Here is a 16,760-nt window from a genome sequence, read left to right on the forward strand (position 1 = left end):
ACGTTGGAACCAAAAACGCACTGTGTTTTCTTTTGCGACACCGTCACCATACACATCATTAATCCTTCGAGCCGTTTCTGCAGCACTGGTGCCACGGTGGAACTCATACTCGTAAATAACGCGATATTTCAAGTTTTCCATTTTGTAAACAGAGTGACACAAAGAAAAAAACAAAAGAAGAAAAAACAAATGAATTAGGGGGTTTGAAACACAAATGCATGAGTAAATAGCTGTATGAATTTGAATTTGGAATTCCTAACCATAACGGTAATATTTGAGATCAAAGTGGCCAGTACGACAAAACGCCAATTTCATATGTAAGGACCTAATATTATAATAAAATAGGTGTTTACATTTTTCCCATACAAAAGAGTTCAACGAAGTAAGTTCTATAAATTTAAAATATTTTATTTCTGTATAGGTTATAATATAGGTTATAATAATTTAAAATATTTTATCTATTTTTCTTTTACACCAAATTTGTGCATACTGCCCAGCCATTTCCCAATACTGCAATTTTTTTCACTTATACCAAATTGGGAAACTGCTACTGAATTATTTTGAACTGTTGTAGGTGCGAGGCCATTATTACAAGATATATGTACCTATATAATAGTCTGGTTGTCAATTTAACCGTCATTAATGTAGGTTAATCGCTGACAAGCGAAGATCACCAACTTCAGATGAAACTTTTACCTTGAGAGCCTTAATAATACTATTTAAGGCTTACTTATTATGTGAGACGTATACCATTCTTTTATGCTCTAAAGACCACACATTAACATTCAAAGGTAAACTTATAAATATAAAGATATGAGATTGTTTTAAATGCTATAGTTATTATCCCTTGCATTACTATAAAAGTATAATATATTACCTAATTGTAAAGATATTATTTAGTTTTTTTCTGATTATTTTTGACGCTGTGTTTGAAATAATTATGGCATAATAAAATTAAAATATGTAAGTAAAATTTAATTTTCTTACGTGAATAACTAAGTAGGTAAATATAGTCAGTACCGAATATTTCCTTTGTTTATTGAATGACATAGCAAAAGTTTCATGCTTAGAATGCATATCCAATAACGCACGTTGCCTAAAACTAACCTAGTTCTTTTAACTAATTAAAAGAAAAAATGCAAATGAATTATAATACTTAATTTAGAATTCCATTTCCTTGAAGAGCGGATGGCGAGAAGTGTTGTACTAATTATTACGTAAAAGATGATCTCGTGGCATGACAAGATCTAAGGTTTAGCGTAACATTAAAGGTTTCAAGTATAATAATACCTTTAAAAGCACTAAGAAATTATTATAAGGTGACCACATCACGGTTAGGGATAGTGTAGAATTATAATCATGAACTAAATACATTTAAATAGTTTTTGTATTGAGACGTGATTATAAATACCGTACGATTCGAGCTAAATAAAAAACTGTTTAAATACCTGAATAAAGTCACCTCTAAAACTAAAAACCAATTTTAGACTACAAACAATATACTAATTCAGTATCGGTGTTCAGTAAGGGGCTTAAAAATAAATTAAAGCATCTTGCCACAGACACTGACAAACAGATACACATCGGACTTATATCACCCCTCTTTTTCCATCAGGGGTCTAACGCTACGCTCTACTTTCCTACGACAATGACCACTGTTGCGCAAAAGTAGCTTGTAAAGAGTTATGTATGTGTGTCTGTGTGTTTCTCTAACAATGGAAGTTCAGCGCCAAACTGCAGCATCTGATACACCTTACCGGCTGACGATTATGTTGACTAATGTATTCTGTTTTAGGCAGTGAGCGCTTGTTATGTAAGTTTGATAACATGTTACCATTTGCTAAAAGGACCATTGGATTTAGACCGGTAGTCACTGAATCTGGCTCCTCAAGACATACTTAAGTACCTATGTTATTAATATTTTTTTAAAGTACCTACATTATATACAATAGTATCATTTATCCATAGGTGTTGTTATGCAACCCGATTGCCGCAGGCAGTATGAAGATTAAGAAGACCAATTTGCCTATCACAATAGTATTGTAATGTGTAGTTGATATTTTATTTTGTTCTATGAAGAAATATGTAAATACCTGCTTGCATAATATAACTCTATCTTGATCTGATAAAAATCAAGGCCTAGACTTACCCTGTTCAATATCGTTATTCATCTTAAGATTACATTTATTATCAGCATACAAACGTAGCATGGTATATATATATATATATATATAGCATTTTTATCTTCATACTCATGGCATCTACGCAATGAATTCGTATTTAAGGTACCTATATAAGTACTATTCCTAGACCATCATTTGTGGCGATTTATCATATTCTATGATCAAATCGGACGCTATTTATTAGACAAATATACCAAATACCACAACCATAAATTTTATACAGCTACAATAAATTCAGGACATCTGTAATGGTTAAATGAGATTAAGCGATGTCGCAAATAAATTCTTGTCACAGAAAATCCTACACGCATTCCAATGTAAGTCTCACGAAAATATTTAATTTAAAAAAATTAATTTGATCATGTTAGTCTTTTTTAAATAATAAACAATCAATCATGCTAACGGAGAATCCGTCATTTTATTCGGTTGCTAATACGCACCTGACATTTAAAGGTCCCTTGACCTGCAAGAGGCGCAGGAGGGTCACTCTATACTGACGAAAAACGAACGAACGAAAGCTGACGTGCAATCGGCACCTTTAATACAACGAGATAGAGACGTTGCTCGCGCAGCAGCGTTCTGAAACCCAGTTTTTCGTCATATAGAATGACCCTTCTGCAACGAGTGGCCAGTCTCTCTAATAATGATAGGTGTGCAGCACATCATTCATGTTAGCTCTGCATTTCGCGGTCAAAATAAATTCCGGTGTTTTGAAATCATTTTTTTTTCTGGTAGGTGCTTTGAATTGCAAGTAGTATCGCCTTGTATCCTATATCCTCAAACTGAACATAGTAGGCTGCAAGAAACGTTAAGTACATTAAAAAGTATAAGCAACTTAGTAATTATATTAAGTAACTGTATGGTCCATCATCATCGTCATCAGCCCGTGATCCTTCACAGCTGGACATAGGCTTCTCCCAAGGAGCGCCATTGTTTGGTAGCGTACCTATATGTACGACTATTATCCCTAAGGGGGTAATCTTAATAACTTGTTCTTTAGATATTGAAGATATCGAATCAAAAAAGGAAGAACAGTATGTTTATGTAGAACGGAGAATTCAAATATGATGTTTAGAAGTAAAATACTTCAGCAAGATTGGAATGCCATGGGTATAATCATGGTGACTTGTATTATTGTCACCAACTTTTTACTATCTAGGTACTTAGTCTCACATGATGGCTAGCGCACCGCATCGCCTCGTCTTGAAATGAGTACGCCTTTACGCCACACTATTAAGTGCGAGTGTTAAGTAGTCGTACATTGCTAGGTACGTATCGCAGATTCAAAAGTTTTGCAAATACTATACAACAAGCCGAGCAATGTACATCTACTTAACTCTCGCACTCAGTCTGGCGAAAGACAGTCTGGAAAAAAATAAGTATGGAACGCGTACGAAAAATAATGGCGACCACCGCTCACAGAGTACTTTTTACGCTAATCATAGACATCTTTGGCTTTTGTCATCTGTCAGTGGCAGTCAGTCAATCGTTTAGTTTGAAAAATAATTTTAAATCATAAATAAATTAAGATTTAACAGTTATTTATATATTATTATTACTGTGGATAAGTGCAGTGTTTGTGTGGAGGTACCTAACTATTAGTGTTGCTTGATATTATTGATAATAATTATGTTATATAAAACTTGTGAAATATGTGGTTTAAGAGCCGCTAGCCGGTCGTATAGATGGCCAAAAGAGAATTTTCATGGCCAAATTTCCACTGGATGAGGAAAGGTAAGCTACAATTAAAGGCTAAAGCATAGGATTTAGATTATTTATATGTATAAAAAAGTTAAAGTCTAATAAAATAACTGGAGGGTCAGCACAACCAACAATAGTGCATGAATGTTTTTTTTATCGATATCGATATTTTTATTTATCATTAGTACGCACAGCTCATCAATCAGAACAACTTTTGTCTACTAGTTTTGGAAATTAGCGAAAATCAAATTCGGATCTCCATACAAAAATTACCAGTGACTTTTATTATACCTACTGAAATAATATTTAATTGTTTAATAATAATTATAAAAATGTTGTTTGCAGATGTAAAAACGTAGTGTTCTTTTCTCTATGCTCGCACTAAACAGTGTGTGAATTGGCCTTTAGACAAGTGAATACGCCCACTCTTTTTTCAATTTTTTGATAACATCGTTAGTAATAAATAATTGCAATTGCAACAAATTCTTTGTTATTTAACATTGCACAATTGAATTTTCAAGCATTTGTAAAAACCTACGTGGTTTGCTCAGATTACTGAATCATACATAATTAAGTATACCTTACCTTCACTTGCCATTTAGGTAGGTATATCATTCTAAAAACACATAAAATTACATAATTAACATATTGCTTAGTCTTTATTTTCAAAACAACTTTCTTCAACTTCTTTTATAAGTATTTGATGAAGCTACCAGTTCCTGTGGTATCTAAATACCATACCAAAACGAAAACACAATAAATCAAAAACACATCCAACATTTATTCCCCAGTCTATCTCACTAAACTCCCATTATAAAAGTTCCCAGCAACATACAGCATCGGCGACTTATCATAATGTGGGTGCACAAACTGAAGATACAAACATACTGTCAACACCAAAAGCAATATACACGTGAAATCTCCACATCCTGTATACCACGGACAAGAGTAGTCCCAAGAGCATAAAAAAGACCTGGATAGATTCGCGCATATGGCTGTTAAGCAGAGTGGGATGAGGGCGAAGGCTTGGATGATGAAAGCGCAGGTGTTGTAGATCGAACAGAGACAGGAGCGGCAGGTCTGCTCTATGCATACGGTGCAATGCCGTATGTTGTCCAGAGTGGTCAGGAGGATACATACTACGGGCGTGCAACACGCTTCGACTGCCCCGCACATTTAAGGGTCTAGAGCTAGAGAATTACGGTGGTAGCTGGTAATGAGAATTTATTTATTTATTTATATTTATTACCTACTCTTGGTAATTAGGTTATTTAACTATATTGACAGGTGCTTTTTACCGTTTATGATCTGTGCGTGCATAGATAAAATACAAGCGTGCAAGGACTTTGTATATATAGGCTATATATACAAAGTCCTTGGTCTCGTGTGTGTGAACACAGTCTTTATGTAAACATAAAATAAGCTCCCTATCGCACTCTAAGAAATTGCAGCATTTAGGCTTTAATTTTAGAGCCCTAATAAATCTAGGCTCTGTAGACTGTATCTAGGAACCCTAGGCCGTAAACGCATCGATACTAGAGCAGGTTGCGTCAGGCTACAATCAGATATCGCCGTAGAGCCTTCCTGGTGAAGGTAAATGGACGATGTCCGCAGCAGCCTTTGTTCTCAGTTAAGGGGATGTTAAACTAATATTATAAATGCGAAAGTAACTGTGTCTGTCTGTCTTTCTGTTACTCTTTCACGCCAAAACTACAGAACGGATTTGAATGAAATTTGGAAATATGGTCTAGTCTAGACCCTGAGAAAGAACATAGGCTACTTCTTAACCCGGAATTCCCACGGAAAAACTTTTTAAGGCGAAGCGAAGCTCGCGGGAATAGCTAGAACTTTATAGTCTCGAGCTTCTATGCTAACACTCGCGAGCGAGCAATGAAAAAGTTCCAAAAGCCAATAGCACCAAATTACTCCTAAACGGAAACGGTTCAATTTAACAGCGCATCAGATGATATCAGACTGGATAAGGCAGGCAGAGGCCAAGAAACACAATACATGTGTCTATTGGGATCCTATCGAGAGCACTAGGTAGGAATACTGTATTCTGAATAATGTGGCATCTCTTCTCAGCAGACCATCACAATAGATGATCGTGAAAAGTTTTTTTTTTACAATCATCTCTTTCATAAGTAAGTAAATAACTTACCAATAATGTACGTGGAATCTCCTCTTAAGACTCCAAATAACAAACGTTTGTGTATTAGACCACGGCTGCGGCCGTCCGATAGCATTGTCATGTGCACACTCGCTACGAAATTGTCTGATACCTTATTGGGTAAATTTGGTAAAGAGGTACGGTAGGTATTACAACGAAACGATTCATTTAAGGTTACCTTTCGTCATCGTACGCATTCAGTATTCTTTGTATAATAATAAAATAAATAAAATAATAAATTGTCATTTATTTCAGGCTAGACACCCATATTACACATTATATAAACACAAACGTACTTACAAAGATAAATTAAATTGTAGTATTACAATTATTATCAGTTTAAACATACAACATATACCTATTAAATAGGTAAGGTCATTTTTATTTTCGATTTGCGTCTTGATGAACAGAGAGCCAGTGTCTGTAGAATGGATTTCTAAAATCCTCACTTACCACTTTCAGTATTGCATTCCCAGTGCTGCGCAGCCCCGACCAGAATGTCGCTATACGTGACCTCAGGACTGCGAAGAAGTCAGGCACTCCCGCCTCAGAGAACATGCCCGACGCGCTACAGTACCGCGGCCGCCTCATGAGGGTGCGGTATGCGTCATTATACTGCACCCTCATGGTGCTCATCGCCTTCCGGGTGTAGTTGATCCACAGATGCCCAGTGTAGATGTTCTGGCAGAATGCCCAAAGTATGTATAGAAATTCACATAAGTGCGTCCACTTCAGCGGCATTGCCGACGCCGTTTCTCTATACAATTATGAAAAATTCGTTTGGCCGATACGTACGATACCGATGTGGATAGGACGCTTGCCTTTAGAGTATGCTCACACTAGGTGACACGAGATTTGACGCGACAGATTTAACGGGCAATGAAAAAGTTCCACTCACAAAATGCCGACGCGAAACGACCCAAAATTTTTCAAACATTGAATTGAAAATTTGAACAAAATATTATCGTTTTTATTTGGTAATATCCTGATGCTCTGTTAAATGTACTTCAATGTTGCAGAAGGTGTCATTAAGCTACATTTTTTCCGTTAGGGAGTAATTTGGTGCTTTTTCAGTGGAACCTTTTCAAGGCCCGTGAGTGTATTATTATTTTTCGCGTTGTTCTATGTGATTCTGAATTAATTTCATAATTTTCAGACCTAGCGACTCTGAGTCTCTGACACCAAGTGTCCGCATACCATTTAATTTTGTAACTGTATTTAATATGCCTAAGACAATTTCCAATTACAGAGATGTAATAAAAACCGTCGTTATTTCAGCGCAATCGGACAATACTTAATAGCAAAAACTTACTTAACTTTTATTTAATCGATGCCTGAATTATACAATATAATTGACAATTTATTAGCTAGTTACTCAAACGCATTGGTCAATTTGGCAGTAAGGAAGACAATAATACTTACTTTATTGCCATTGACGAAATGCCGAAACGCATACTTTTGATATTTAAGTGCAAGTCTACTTTACATTTTAACTACGTAGGTAAGTACTTAATCAGTTCAGAAAGCCTATCACGAAGTCAATACGAAATAACATTCACGAAGTAATTAGTGTTAAATACCTGTGAACAATATACCTAATATATACTCAAAAATCGTTGCCACAATAAGTTCGAGCGGTGGTACCTAGCTCAGTCGGGTGAGCGGTGGTAGCTCAGTCGGGTGAGCGCCCGCTTCTCACGCAAGAGATGCGGGTTCGAATCCCGGCGCTGACATGTACCAATGAGTTATTTTAACTTAAGTACAATGTATACCATCGCTCTTACGGTGAATGAAAACATCGTGAGGAAACCTGCATATCTAGATTTAGCACATCTAGAAATGTGAACCCACCAACCCGCAGTGGACCAGCGTGGTGGGAAATGGTCCAAGCTTAGGAAGGCAGTTTAGATCTTGGGGATATGCACAAAGGTTCCACTCAAGAGAGCCAGGTGCAGGTACTTACACCCCCACAGAGAATAGAATAGAATAGAATAGAAGTTCGCGATATGGAGGCTCCCTAATAATTTATTCTTTTACATATTTTAGGAAAAAAAGAAATATTGTAACGAATTCACCACTGCCAGTCAATCCTAAGAGGGCGATGGGAATTGTGTTTTAGACCCTTCACCACTTTGTACTTACCTATACAGGGTGTTGCAAGAAGGGTATACTAAGCCGATACCTGCATGTGCAGCATAGTATATTTCATTTTCCATAGTAACTATGTTGGTCACGTGACTTTTTACTATGGAGAATGACTTTTTTTTACGCGAATTTTAAAATTCTGATTTCAGTTGCGGGCTTAGATATAACATGCTGCACATGTAGGTTTCGGCTTAGTATACCCTTTTTGCAACACCCTGTATGTCATCAGAAATGTGCTCCATATCAGTAACTATAAATCGAATGCGGTATAGCTTTAAGCCGATTGGTCGATATTCGAACAAGCTAAACGAATTGTTACTATCCAATACATCGACCTAGAAAACTGAAGCAGCTGTAAATTGAGCTCTTACATTTGCATAGCACCGGCTGAGGTTCTCAAACTTATATCTATTCTCTGTTGGGGTATAAGCAACTGCACCTGGCTCTCTCGAATGGAACCTGTGTGCATATCCTCAAGATCTAACTGCCTTCCTAAGCTTGGGACATTTCCCACCAAGCTTGTCTACTGCGGGTTGGTGGGTAAGAATTTTTTTTTCTTTGACAGAGAGTGACAAAACAGTTTAATAGCTAAAAACTTTCTATAACATTTTATGAATAACAGGGTTAACTTTTTAATACCTTATTCACACCAGCCATGCATAGTAAATATCATATGACTTATAGTGGTATTAGTTATTTATTAATAACATCGCACGCATTCGCTCAAGATGATGTATGGTGTGTCCGATATTGTATCATTAATCCAACAGTTTGTACACCTCAGGTTGTTTAGTCACGACTCTGAAGAACGAAGTCGAGTGGACAAGCTCTTATAGTCCTGTAATAGTGTCTGTGTACGGTCTAGAATCTAGATTCTAGAACAGGCTGGATTAATTAGCCCCCAGCGATGGCTGCGGGAGATACCTGGTTGCTTTCAGATTCAAATTGCTTTACTGTTGGTCTTCCAACATTCGATAGTATTGGAGGGAATGCCCAGGTTTTACCTGTGTCTAGGTATATACTGATTTTTTATGAAATTTACTGAAACAAAAATAACTTTCGTGCATAACCGAAGTAATAAATATTAGAGCCTGTTTATATCTAAGGTATATCTTGATAATAATAAGTATGGTAAATTGGTTAAATTACACATTAAATAAAATAATACAACTACTTAATTGATATAATACGCAGATATTGTTAAAGAATAAGTATGACAACTATGGTTCAAAAATGTTTGAATTGAAAAAATAAATGATCCTTGTACAACAAACCTTTAAAGTCTTCTTTCAGTAGTAAATCAAGGGCTTACCTGTGGAGACGAACAAAGAATACACATTTAAATAAATTTTTAAGTAAATCGCAAAAAAAAGTGTTAAGATGTTAATACAATACTTATAAGTTAAGGACGAGTAGGTACTTACATGAATTTTTCATTAAGATTCATAATCATAAAAAAACTTTTATCTTGCATTCGTCAAATTCATCCATGGTCCATGAGACACAGACAAAAGCTTATAAATCCATCGTATAATGAACATGCAGCCTGAATGACTGTGCATGTGTATGGAATTCACGATTTTTGAACAGGTATACATTAGTCAGTTAATATGCCCATATAAAGACTGTATGAATATGTTACATACCTACCTGTTTTCACAGGATAGGTACCAATTTGTAAATCAGTGTCCTTTTTTTAAAGCAAGCACTTCATATGCAATCCTGTATGCATGAATATGATAACTTTTAATCTGGCAATATGAAGATTGATGACCAAAAACGATGATATTTTTTTGCAAATATTTAACCCGACCCATATTTGGTGGAATTTATTATTTTATCCTATTATGTTTAATTGGGACAGGTACAATATGTAAAAGTGGACAAAGGACAGTTTAAATTTGAACGCCCAAGTACCTTGCGTCAGACATAATAGGTTATTCATATTAATTTATATGCTGAAATATGGAATCTTGTCGAAAGCTTGTCACTTGATGATGATTCATCATCAGATCATAGAGATCTCACCTGAAATAATCTCTGAGTTTTCAGTATCATCATCATTTACTTACATTTATGTAGCTTATTGATTTTTATATTGGCTCTGTTACCTACGAGGTTAATGAAATCTGCCTTACAGATACCTAACTAAATTTAGATAATTGATCCGCCCGAAATCATTTAGTGCTTTAGTTTGATCAGTGCACCAGCGTACCACAGCATATTCTAAATATTCATCTAAAGTGTCTCAAGGCTCATCGGATTTCGTCAAAATTGGTTGAAATAAATATTATAATTTACTTGAAACGTCTACTGTTGCTACACCTAATGACGGCTGGAACATTACTATTAGAGCAGTACGCAGGCTATTACTAGCTATAGTTATGAAAATATTACTAAATATTCTAGATAGTAGATGGTAATGATACAGATAAAACATTTAATTTATATATAAATGTATCTTAACTATATATATCCGTGCTAAGATGTGCTGGATGAGGAAGGCTAAGTAAAAAGAGTACCTAAAGTAAATCTCCATCATATCGGAAGCTTAGGTTGAAGAGAACAGATTTCGGGTGCTAACATTCACTTCCTCATTCGATTAAAGTCCCAGCGCTGCTTTCTATACTCAAGTTCTGACAATCAAGGTGAATGATTTGATAGGTCATATTGAGAAAAAAAACAACATAAATAATGTAAGTAAGAAGAGAAGATCGCTTAATTCGTCAGTCAATAAACCATCGGCCCCGATATTTTATTTTACAAATCACTTTTATCGTCGAAAAAAACTCATTGTAAAGGTGTCTCATAAATTGTTGGTCTCGCAATAAATTTATTAAAAGAATCATAAACGCCACGCCACGGGGTCGCCGTCTTATTTGCGGAAATCTTCAACTTGTCTTAGCCACATTGGGTAAGATTTAAGAATAATTTACTTGTGATTGACTTTTTAATGCTGTTTTATTCATACAGTAGTAAATAAAAAGTGTGGACAGGTAATTAAAAGTAGGAGTAGAAGGAATGCTACAGCATTGTGAGTTGACCTACCGACAAGCTTATATAAGTATTTCTTTTTTGAAATAAGTTGTTTACTAGTGTTCCCTTTGTTTTAATAGCCAACAAATTCATGAAAAGATCCTCCGCGATTGACTTATCCTATTCGTACGTCTGGTGCACCCTGTACAGTCTGCCACTTCTCTGTGACTGGCTAACACGAAAACCAACCCCTATATATAGACACCCTAAGAAGAGGCTAACACCTATTCCTAAGCCTAAGGCCTTACATCGCTTTCATCGTAATCAAAACTGACGTAAGAAGGTAATTATGTGCCTCCATATTACAGAGAAGAGCTAAACAGTGCATGCGTTGTCAAAACGTAATAAGTATTTGCAATTATAATTATTATAATGCGTCGTATTTGTGCGTCGCAGCGGCAACTTTCTCTCGCGACGGTGTCGGGTTGTCGGCGCAAGCGCAAGTGATGTCCGAAATGCCGAGACCGACCGGAAATGTACAAAATAATAATAATACTTATGTTCATCATCATCAGCCTTAGCAGTCCACTGCTGGACGTAGGCCTCTCCCTAAGCAAGCCACTGGATGCGATCTTTAGCTTTCCGCATCCAATCATATCCAGCCACCTTTCGCAAGTCGTTACCCCATCTAGCCGGAGGGCGTCCCACACAACGTTTGCCTAGTCGCGGCCTCATAATATAGGTATTAAGGTATAAGATTTTTCAAAAAAATACCTGTTACAGCTGAGAACGTCAAGTTAAACAGAACTAAAAAAACAGTACTAAATTATGAAAGGCAGTGCTGAATTTTCGAGTAGTTATGTACATTTACTTAATTAAGTGAGAAATTTATCTAAAAAATTATCATATACAGGGCCTATATTCTGTACAAGCTGTTCCCGCGCGCTTCGCTTCGCCTTAAAAAGTTTTCTTGTGGGAATTCCGGGATAAAAAGTATATAGTCTATGTTCTTTCCCAGGGTCTAGACCGTATGTATACCAAATTTCATTCAAATCCGTTCAGTAGTTTTGGCGTGAAAGAGTAACAGACAGACAGAACGGACAGACAGACGACACAGTTACTTTCGCATTTATAATATTAGTTAGGATAATATAATGCATTAATTGCTATTATTAATCCAATCTATTCACTGTGCATACCCTTAAATTAAAAGAAAATAAGCAAGAAGAGTTGATACATACCTACTTACTACTCAATTTAGGTATACATAAGTATGAAGTATAATATAAAATACCCCTTTTAGGCTGATCGCTGGTAATGAAACAAATGAAGAACATCCAAAGTCCAGTCTATAAAAAACACAAAACGAAAACACTAACAAACCTAACTGAAAAATCCGTAGTATTTTATTACCATTATTGGCGCGGTAACCGGAGCTTAGAAGGTTTTTTTGCCTAAGAGCTGTTCGCGATGGGACCTGTCGGGTTACGGAAGTCAACAAAGACGCCCACGCCATCTGTCGACAGTGAGATGACAGCGGGGCTACTCTTCATTTGAGGTATAGAGTCCGTGCTACTGTGCAGCGATTATAAGATTCGAAACCTCCGTTTACGTTGCGTATCGTCAACTGTCACTGTCAAAATGTAAGGCAAATTTGCTAGTTCCAAAAGTGACATTTGATTTTTCCATGTTAGGTGGAATTCACCAAACGCTAATCCTGTGATCGCACCTCTGAAGTCTTATGGTAAAAGCGGGAACTAAACTACTAATATTTCCCATTGTCCACCAACCCGCACTGGGCCAGCGTGGTGAACTACGCCTAAAACCCTTTTCATTGGATGGAGAATCTTTTCATCATTCATTGGATGGAGACCCGTGCCCCAGCAGTGGGGACATGCTGGGTCGTGATGATGAAACTACTAATTCATACTATCTGACACATACACTGAGTTTGCTAATTGCTGCCTTGCATTGGCTGTATACGGATAGAAAGAGATCTGTGAGTGCAGCGCCGCGTCTATCGGACTTAGGGTCAATTCAGACGTACCACAACCACACCACAGCCACAACCACACCACAACCACGCGATGTGGTCGGGCGTATATTTTGTATTGACAATGAATAATCCAATTCACACGTGCCACATTTTGCCGTTGTTATCGACCACCTGTGTAATACGACTACATCGCAACCACATCGCAACCACAACGCAACCACAACGCAACCACATCGCAACGGCAACGCCGCCACGCGGCGGCGGCACCGCGGCAACCAGTTTTCCGTATTAACTGCACACGACGACGAGGTTACCACATCGCAATGACAGCGACAACGCAACCACATCGTCATTTTGTCGCTGCCACAACGCAACTGCAAAAAGCCGCTGTCAAAATGTCGATGTGGTTGCGTTGTCGCTGTCATTGCGATGTGGTAACCACGTCGTCGTGTGCAGTTAATATGGAAAACAGGTTGCCGCGGTGCCGCCGCCGCGTGGCGGCGTTGCCGTTGCGATGTGGTTGCGTTGTGGTTGCGATGTGGTTGCGATGTGGTTGCGATGTGGTCGTATTACACAGGTGGTCGATAACAACGGCAAAATGTGGCACGTGTGAATTGGATTATTCATTGTCAATACAAAATATACGCCCGACCACATCGCGTGGTTGTGGTGTAGTTGTGGCTGTGGTGTGGTTGTGGTACGTCTGAATTGACCCTTAGTGGTGGCGCGGACTTACGATCTTTCGACTACCGACTCTACCGTTGCGTTGTCGTTGCATTTAAAGTACCGATATTACATGATAGCTCTCTGAAATTTGAAATTTTATATTTCATGAAGCAGAGTAGCCCCTGCAGTATGAAATATCTTACGGTACTATAGGAACTATATTTAAAAGGGGTTTTAAAATATTATTATAACAAATTACCTATCAAATGGTAATAAGGAAAGTATTGTCGACATGATTGGGAAGAAAAAAACTTGCGCTTTGAAAAAAACCTTTGTTATGAGCCTAATAAGGTAATCTAAATATGTAGGTAGGTCGGTAATTAGGTAGCTGTATATCTCCTAAGGTCATTCTTCCCAAGTCCAGCTTTAAATTATATTACATGCTTACTTACGTTTGCCACTTTTCACACCCATACATACAGTACCTAATGACATTAACGTATACAAAACGAGCAAGCAAATTACCCATCAAAAGTTGGCATTGACCCCATAACGAGGCGCGATCTTCAAATAGATCCAAGTAGGTACATGGCAGCTATTAGCTGCATCGCGTGGGTCTCTAGACAAGGCAGTGGCGCAATGGATAACGAATTGTATAATATTAGCGAATTAAATGTAATTAGGTACATTGTTAGTTGTACATGCCTTTTGTTGTGTTTAATTTGGCTCAAATGCCGCCTAATGGTTTAAACTTTAAACAATAGGACGTACATACGGAGTGTCTGTTCGGATGATACATTAAGCTGGACGGTTTAGCTTGGTGGGCAACTGCCCAGCTTGGTCAGAGGACCATCCCTTTTCAATGGAGGAGTGCTAATAGTGTAAACTAAACTATGTTTTAACCCCTTCCCAAAAATAAGTTATGTTAAATTTATTTCAAGTTACAAATGTCGGTGAACCATAATAAATAAATAAGGTTATATACGTAAATCTTAATTGTAGATCAAAAACCTAGGTAGTTTTATATAAACACAACACAATAAGTGAAAGCATTTTCATCTCAGATTACAGCAAAATTAGCAAGCAAATAGAAAATGCCATTTCAACACACACTTATCAAAGTAAACAATTTCTGCAGTGGGCCGTTTTAACAAGTTCAATGCTCAGAACAATAATCGAAAACCCACGATCAAGGCAGGTCTCGTAATATAATGAACCCGTTTGGACCACATTCTGTAATGTTTGTTCTGGCTTTCCACTGATTAAAGGCTAGGTATATAATATTTAGCTCCTCGTTAGAGCAGCAGTAGTGCCTCATTCCTTTTTTTTCGCCGTTCAATATTGTAATACGAGTCACGAGTATTGCAAGTTAAATTTTGCTGAGTCCGAAACTTAGAAGTTCTAGTGGAACTGGATATTTAAACAGGCATTAAATCTATCTACGTACCTCTCATATAAAAATATACATCCATTAAGTTTGTACCAATCCTCATGTGGCTTATAGATATCGGGTATTTCAGGATAAACCATAACCTAAGCACGTAGGCATAAACTCAAGAAATGGTTGGATACAGAACCTATTTCTATAAATCTTTGAAATCGGTTGAGTAGCATATTTTTTTAGTTTATTCGCTACGTACCTACATGCTCTACACACATAAGTATGATATATCTAATTGTGCTTTTATAGCTTTGCTCAACTTGCCTTTCAGTAGTCAAAGAGCTTATTCTAGAAACAATAGCGCACTGCAAACTGTCAACACAAACGCTATTATGAATAGAGAATAGGATTTAATATAACGAGAAGATTAGTAGTTACTGTATTATTACCTTACTACAGTGGCAGCTTTCTAAATTACTTGATAAGTAGGTACTTTTGGTAATTTGCATTGAATAAGATCTTCTTCTCTTATGTTTGTAAGCCGATTATTACCATTAACAAAGTCATGGTGTGTCGTGTAGTTAATGATGTATCGTGTATGTACTTTGCCTAAATTATTATTAACATCAGGTGCTATATGGGCTAATTTCAATCAGTGGTTGTTACATAGGTACTTAACGTATGAAATGTATAATATTTTTTAATATAAAATAAATTTTTTTTCTAAAACGAAGTTTAGTAGTAATAGTCAGTGACAGAAACATGTTTTATTTCACATTTGAGTCTACACATTAGGTATTATTGTGAAACTACCGCTTAGTACAACGATAAAGTATGTTAAAGGTTATACCTTTTTGGAAAGTTTAAATTAAATTAAAAATGTAACAACGAAAGTGTCACTTTTCAAGTGAAATCCTACCGCAGCCAGGCAGCGCCCACCTCGCTGAAAGTAAAAGTACGCACTCGCTCACGATGGGGTCCATTCTACTCTTTATTTTTTAAAGCTGGGTATTTAATTTGGGAGTTGTGAGAATACTTAAGTATTTTTTTGTTTACGTAAAACTCTATCTAAATGAGCATTTAAGGTATATAATAAAGTATAGGTGCAGCTATTTACATAGTTTTAATGCTGTCTCTAATTTTATAACTAAGTATAAGTAATGTATATCTCTATCTATCTATTATAGACTATCCATCCTATTCAAATGCTATCATTTTTAAAATTGGTTATAAATAACATAGGTATTGAGAAAATTTATTTTCTGTTTACGTTACAGCTTACAGCAGAAAAATAACATTCTAAATTGAAAATGACTGGCGGAACGGTACCATGTCGGAATTACGTCAGTAAGATAACTTTATGCTGCTCGTAATGTCACATTATGTTATTTTATGCGTTCAAGAACAATACTGGCACCTATTAATAGACCTACATCAGTTGTGGGTGTGGGTTACCTACTCATGATTTGTAATTTGTATGAATTTATCAAATAGGTAAGAACTAAAGTTGCTAACTGGGACAGTGCGATCAAGTAGGTACTT

General features: G+C 36.6%; 1 protein-coding gene across 1 annotated transcript in view; it reads right to left on the reverse strand.

Annotated features, from left to right (window-relative positions):
* The window catches only part of LOC105383612 (C-type lectin 37Db), a 70,975-nt gene that overhangs the window by 52,603 nt on the left and 1,612 nt on the right, over window positions 1-16,760 (reverse strand). The gene's annotated exons all lie outside the window — the stretch shown is intronic.

This window comes from Plutella xylostella, chromosome 29 (assembly GCF_932276165.1).
Source record: "Plutella xylostella chromosome 29, ilPluXylo3.1, whole genome shotgun sequence".
Classification (NCBI taxonomy): domain Eukaryota; kingdom Metazoa; phylum Arthropoda; class Insecta; order Lepidoptera; family Plutellidae; genus Plutella; species Plutella xylostella.